Below are 6,722 nucleotides of genomic sequence, written 5' to 3' on the forward strand. Positions count from 1 at the left end.
CACAGTGTGGCGCCTGAGGAGCCCCGATTCAGCTGGGACACTCTTGGTCTCCTCTAGCCAGGTGCCTGGTTACAGACACACCAGCACTCTCCCACCAGTGCTTCAGAGACCCTCAAGCCCTTCATCGCAGGCCACCTCACACACACACCAGCTCAGCCAGCTCACACTTGGCAAGCGAGAAATCACCGTGCCTTGCACGCCCACGCTCTCTGCACTTGCTGCCATCACTGACACGGGGACCCACTGCTCCATTCTCTGATCCCAGTAGCTGCACAGAGACCAAACATGCACAGACCAGACAGCACTCAGCCAGGTTAGGGTTAAGGGATAATGTTTAATCAGATTTCTACATCTACAGGATTGAGTGTTTCATCTCTGGGAGCTATTCTACAACTACAGGACAAGGGGAAATGGATTTAAGTTGAAAGAGGGTAGATTTAGGTTGGATGTTAGGGGGAAGTTCTTTACTAGGAGCGTTGTGAGGCCCTGGAACAGATGGCCCAGGGAGGTTGTGGATGCCCCGTCCTTGGAGGTGTTCAAGGCCAGGTTGGATGGGGCCCTGGGCAACCTGATGTAGTAATTGTGGAAGGTTGGTGGCCCTGCCAGGCAGGGGGGTTGGAACTTCATGATCCTTGAGGTCCCTTCCAACCCAGGTCATTCTTTGATTCTGTGATTTAGTCTGTTGTCTCTGGGAGCTGCCTGGTGTTTGCAGCCTCCTGCCTTTCCTCTTCCTGTCCCCTGATGCAGCTGCAGGTACAAACTCTGCGCAGAGCCCGAAGCGCCATCCTGATGACAGCTGGCATCCGGCGGCGAGCCGCTGCGTGTGGTGCGGCAGCGGTACCTGTGGGGGACAGAGAGCTGTAGGCAAGGGGCAGAGGCACGGCCCTGCCTGCCACCCACCACCATGGAATTTCCCTGGGAGGACTGCACTGCATGTGGCAGGGCACGGAACGTTGCCGGCCTCCGTGCCACTTGGTGGGCATGGCTTTCTGCCTGGGGACGTACCTGGGCCATCCTCCGGTGCATCTCTGAAGCACACGGAGCTCTGTGCACGTTCTCCGGCCTCTGCAGAAACCTGTGTGGAGAGCAGAAAACCACAACCCTGTCTGTCACTGCCTGTTTTGCTGTGGGTGCCAGGCGACCAAGGAAGGGATTGCCTTTCCAGGCCCCTTTGCTTGAAGGCAAGGCAGGGCTAACAGAAGGGTTCTCCACCCTAATGCGTTGAGCTGGCTGGAAAGGAGACAGCACCAGGCATCTCGGACACAGCAAAAGCTCCAGGCACCTCTCCTGCCTCTGCCTCAATTTCATGCCTGGTACCAACCACACACGCCTTGCTCACCTCGTGCTGAGGGCCCACATCTGCTCCCACACATGCTGACACCTGCTCCTCAGGCCTGGGATCTGCAGCCACAGATGATTCTGAAGATGTGTTCTCCACCTCACCAGATGAATTATCAGATGTGCCGGGTGTGACACTGACTGCCTCTGCTGCAGCATCTTCCTCACAGTCACACTCCAGTTCTTCCTCCACAGCCTCTGGTGTTGACTGGCAAAGACAGGAGGGCAGGTGCACGCCCTCATCTGTCTCTGCAGCGTCTCTGGCGTGTGACGACTCAGCAGTGCTGGCAAAAGTGCTGCTGTCCTCACTGGGCTCTTCCCACAACACTGGCAGTCTACCAGCCCACATTCGGGAATCACCAGTGTCACGATAAGAGCCATGAGCCTGTGATGTTGTGGGCCGCATGGCCGGCATGCCCTGAGCAGAGCCAGCAGTGTTGAAAGCATCACCTCTTGCCTGCACTCTTTGCTGCCTGGTGCTCATCACACTCCTTGGCATGGAAATATTCCAGCATGACAACAGCTGCTCATCAAGAATTCTTCGGGGTCCTGAGATCATACGAGGGCACCCACAGGCCCTCCTGTTGAACTTTATGGGATCCTGGAAATTCCCTGCTACTCCCACAGCTTCAGGCATGGCCACAGCTTGTTCTTCTCTTTCTCCTCCCTCAGACACCGACAAGAGGAGTGCTGCTGCATTGGCCTCCACCGCAGAGCATGCAGACTCAGAAGAATGCGAGCTTTCTGAATCTTCTTCTGTATCTACATCTGATGCAGACAGAGGCTCCAGGAGAGATGCTGAACACACAGCGTGTGCCTCATCAGATGGGCCAAGAGATGCAACCTGCAGGGTGCCAGATGACTGTCCCGTGGATTCCTTCTCAGCAGCCTCTTCCAGCTCCTGCAGCTCAACCTGCACTCCAACATCCCTGGTTCGGGAACCACCAGGGGCAGGAATCTGTCCCTCAGCCCTGGATGTCACAGAGCATACGCCCAGTCTTCCCTGAGCAGTGCTGGCAGCGCTGGCACCGTCTGCTGCCGCTCGGGGCACGAGAAGCCTGGGCACGCTCACAGGGTTTGTCCAGCCGGTGTTGCGACTGGACACCTGAGGTCTTCGGGGAAGTGTTGGGAGTCTGACGCTTCTAATGCCGCTGGTGCATTCTCTGCCTCGCGCAGCAGGTGCGCAGGCTGCTGCTTGCAGAGCAGGCAGCTTACAGACATTAGAACGCCGGGGTGCAGCTGCCGGCATCCCTGGCCGCCTTAAGTGAGGCAGCAAGGATGGCTGAGGCTGTCTCCGTTGCCCGCCGGCACTGCTGCGGGTCACCGACAGCGTGAACTGCCACCCGCCCGCCTGCAAGAGAAGCCGAGGAGAAACACCAGGTGAGCGCGGTCCGTCCCGCTCCCGCCCCACGGAGCACCGAGGGCAGCGCTCATGTGGGCGGTCCCCGCGCCACGCGGGAAGACGTTCGGCCTCGCCTCCCTCGGGCTCCCTACCTGTGCGCGGCGGCTCCCGGAGGCCCGCGAGCTCTCCGGGCCGGGCAGCGGCGGCAGATGGACGCCGTGGAGGGACGAGCCCGGGCTTCGGCTGCCCGGCGGCACCGCTCGCGGCGCCGTGCGGCCCACCTGTGGGGAGAAGGAGGCGTGAGATGGAGGTGGCCAGGTCGCCACCGGCGGCCCGGCCGAGCCCGGCCCCGCTGCTCTCCGCCTGCCTCACCTGGCGGCGTTCCTGCACGCGTGGCAGCCCTGCGTTGGGCTGGGAGTCGTCCTTCTCGCGCTTCTCGCTCATCTCCGCGTCCTCGCACAGAGGCACAGGGAAGCACCCAGGAGCTGCTGCCTCCTCACGGAGCCGCTGTCCTGAGAGTGAGCGGCACTCCCTCCAGGGGACGCTGACCCCTCAAGGCAGCCCCGCGTCACAACGGCCTTCGGGTTCGATGCCGGCCCGCGTCACAAAGCCCTGGCGGTTACGACAGCCCACTGTGACAGCCCTCCGCACGTGCCTGGCAGCCGGCTGCCTGTGACTCAGCGTCGTCCTTATACCTCTCCCTACTCCTAACTCAGGATTATTATCTGAAACTAAAATGTAATTTATGTTGAAAGTAAATAATAAACTCTTCTTTATGAGATGAAATTTACTGGGAATAGTCTGTGTAATCTTCTAGAAAGATCAAAGAATCTCCCCCAAAACTTGGTGACTCCTTTGCCTATAATAGTTCAGCTGACAAAATTCATAAGGAAAAGAAATGAAGGCAACTCAGAAAAGAAAGAAAGAGAGAAAGAAAAAAGAATTCATTACTTAGAATAAAGAATTGTAGAATCTCCACTAGTAAAAAGGAAATAAATCAAAGGGATTAAGAGGAGCAAGGATCTCGGTCATCTAGTGGAGATTCGGAAGACAAAGATGTTTATTAAGTTTTTTACCCGATAGTTATATCTGTAGTCAGAAACCGTTTCACTTTCATATAACTCTGTTTTCAACCTCGTTTCTTTGTCAGTTGTGTCTGTCTTACAGATTATACTTTTATATGTAGTGGCATAATGATGTTACACTTAATGATCTTATATTTCTATACATTCTCAAATCAATACTTTAAGTGATTTTTTCACTGGTGATGCACTTTGGGAGGAGCAAAGGAGCTGTCTGTGCACCACGCATCAGGACAACATCATTAGCTGTTCTTGCTCATACAAGAGTTTCACTTATGTATGTCATTTATCTATGACACTTATTCCTAGAAGAGTTTATAGGGTTATCTTTGCTCTTAATCACACATTTCTGATAGGACAGACTTGTAAATTAATCCACTGCATTGGTAATTTCCATTAAGTTCAATTTCAGGTCCTGATTTTTGAACATTAGTGAGTAAATCTGAATTAGCGTTAAAACGGTTGCATGTTGCATTGTACAGCTCATCATGATTTCTCTGTCTTTACTCGTAACTACATGCTGGATGTTTATTTAGTACATGTTTGAAATATACACTCAAGTATGGCCGCTAATTGTAGTGGTTCCCCTGGGCAACTTGCTCTATGCATCCCTTCTTGTGGGGGTTTAGGCAGGAAGGACCCAGAGTTCCCTTCGGGCCTTAACTGTTCTTTGATCCTGTCCAGCACTCTGCTGTGCTGCACAAATGCATCAAGCAATCTTTGCACTGAGATGGTGTCAGAAATCCTCCACACTCATCCTGAATTATTCATCCTGAATTGGAAGAATGATAGTCCACTCCGTCCCTCTGACCTCAGACCGGTCTCAGCTGACCCTGCCGTAGCTGTACAATATCCCCATCATCCACTCTACTGCAATCACCATCTTCATCACAGGGAATCTGGATCCACCTTACTTAAAGCAGCCTGAAGTAGTTTCTCGGTGTTTCAGGCAACATTCGTGACAGATGAGTGTCTTTTATTCCTTGTCCGTTTTTTCCGGTGTGATAGAAGTAACTGTAAAAAGCCTTGTTTTCATGTTGCCAGCTCTGTGCACAGACTAACCTCCATTTGTGCTTGCATTTCTTTTGAGCTTTCGCATTTCTTCTGTCTGAAAATCCCAAGTTTCTGGTGTATTTATACTTAGAGTCTTACATACAATAATCTTAAATGCATAAATCCTTGCTGAAACACTGGTCAGCCAGCCTGGCCAAAAAACAAGAGCACTTCATTCCAAGCATAAAAAGATGTTTTAATTAATCAATTAATTTCAATTATTCTATTTTGGTATGTGTGGCAGTTTGCAAATATATTCTATTCTCTTAATAGAAACACGTAGCACAGATAGTGGAGATGCGAGTTTATAAGCCACACATATAGCACATATGTTGTACTTTAAAATCACGTTTGTACAGTAAAAGAAAGTTAATGATGGAATAAGTATGGTGTTCTATGACAAAAGAAACAAAGCACGCCTCTGCAGTGTTTCCCTTTCCTTCCCATGCAGAATGCCTGGAAGGTGTGTAAGGACTGTGTATGTTGGATGTGCCACATTTGGTAGCACGAAAGAGGAGTCCAAGGCAAGCCTATGAATAAGCTGTGTATTCATTGAGGTGACCCTCCAACCACATGATCTAACAGTGTCTATGGCAAGGTGGAAAAGCTGGAAAAATTGATACAAAAAAAAGAGCTTTGTTGTATCTGTACCAACAAAACGAGGCTTTCAAATAGGAGATAACAAAGCCTCTAGTTGGATGTTTTGCAGAGTTGGCTTTGCAATGAGGTGAAATTTTACATGGATGCAGCTAACGCTGGAGTCCTAACAATGAGTCTACTGAAGTTCAAAAACTAGTTGAAGAGCTGTTCTTTTACACGGTTATGAACCCCTTTACAGATCACCCCGTGTTACGGCAGCTTTGCATCAAATTATACAGGCATCCATGATACTTTTCTGATTAATTGAGGCAGTAGAAATCCATTTGGATATTTCCTCATCCAAACACATTTTCTGAGGGAATTCCTCAAGCAAGTGATACTCTTATCTTTCTGACTGTCCTTCTAATCTAAGGCCAAGGTTGTGCTGAGAGAAAGAAAACACAGATTTCAGGGACACAAGCAGTGTTGCATGCAGTATGCTGAGCTGGACTCACGCACACACATAGTCACTGTTTGAAGGCAAGGCCTTTAAATATAAAGGGAAAGGTACCCAATGCACTCCGTGCAGCACAGCTCACACCTCCTGGAGGTTTAGCTGACTGGGATGAGGTCCAGTGCAGCTAGAAAGGAAAAGTCAGAAAAAAATCCATACTCCTGTACTGTGTGCACAACAGTCTGACTCCCTGGAGCAGAAGGATGCTATGAGGCCCCTGGTTAAAAAATAATGATAGTAATAATAAAACAATTATAAAGCTGCCACTGTTGTAAAGCACCAAGGGCATATCTGACCTAATATGCTTAACTCAAAAATATGCGTGTCTTTGTACCCTTCGTACCATTTAAGAAAATTTGCAGCACAAAAAAGTAAGTACAGTGACCTAAAAAATCTCCTACCTTCTCTAGATTGTCCTCTGCCAACTCCGTATGTAATTGGAGATCAGTAAAGAAACTGCTTAAAACTTGTGTGAGCTCTCCTCATTTTGAAAGCTCTTCAGGTGATCAGCTTCAGCTTCTGCTTCCTTCAGTTATTGCGCAAGGAGAAAGGGAGATTTTAGCCTAGCCTTCTGCTAGTAACATACCTCCTGAATCTCCTGTATGCATACTCCTGCAATTGATATAACCAGATATAACATATTCCAGAGCATGGACTAAATATCTGCAGCACACAATACAGGAAAACCTCTGTGAAAGTCAAATGGTATCTTATACTGCTATCTGACCAGCAGATGAGTGCTGCTTTTTCATGTTGGCTATGCTAACAAGACGGAGATAATATGCACACAGCACTTTGAAGAAATAAAGAGTAT

Source organism: Coturnix japonica, chromosome 11, assembly GCF_054131305.1.
Source record: "Coturnix japonica strain WE chromosome 11, WE-NBRP24, whole genome shotgun sequence".
Taxonomy (NCBI): Eukaryota; Metazoa; Chordata; class Aves; order Galliformes; family Phasianidae; genus Coturnix; species Coturnix japonica.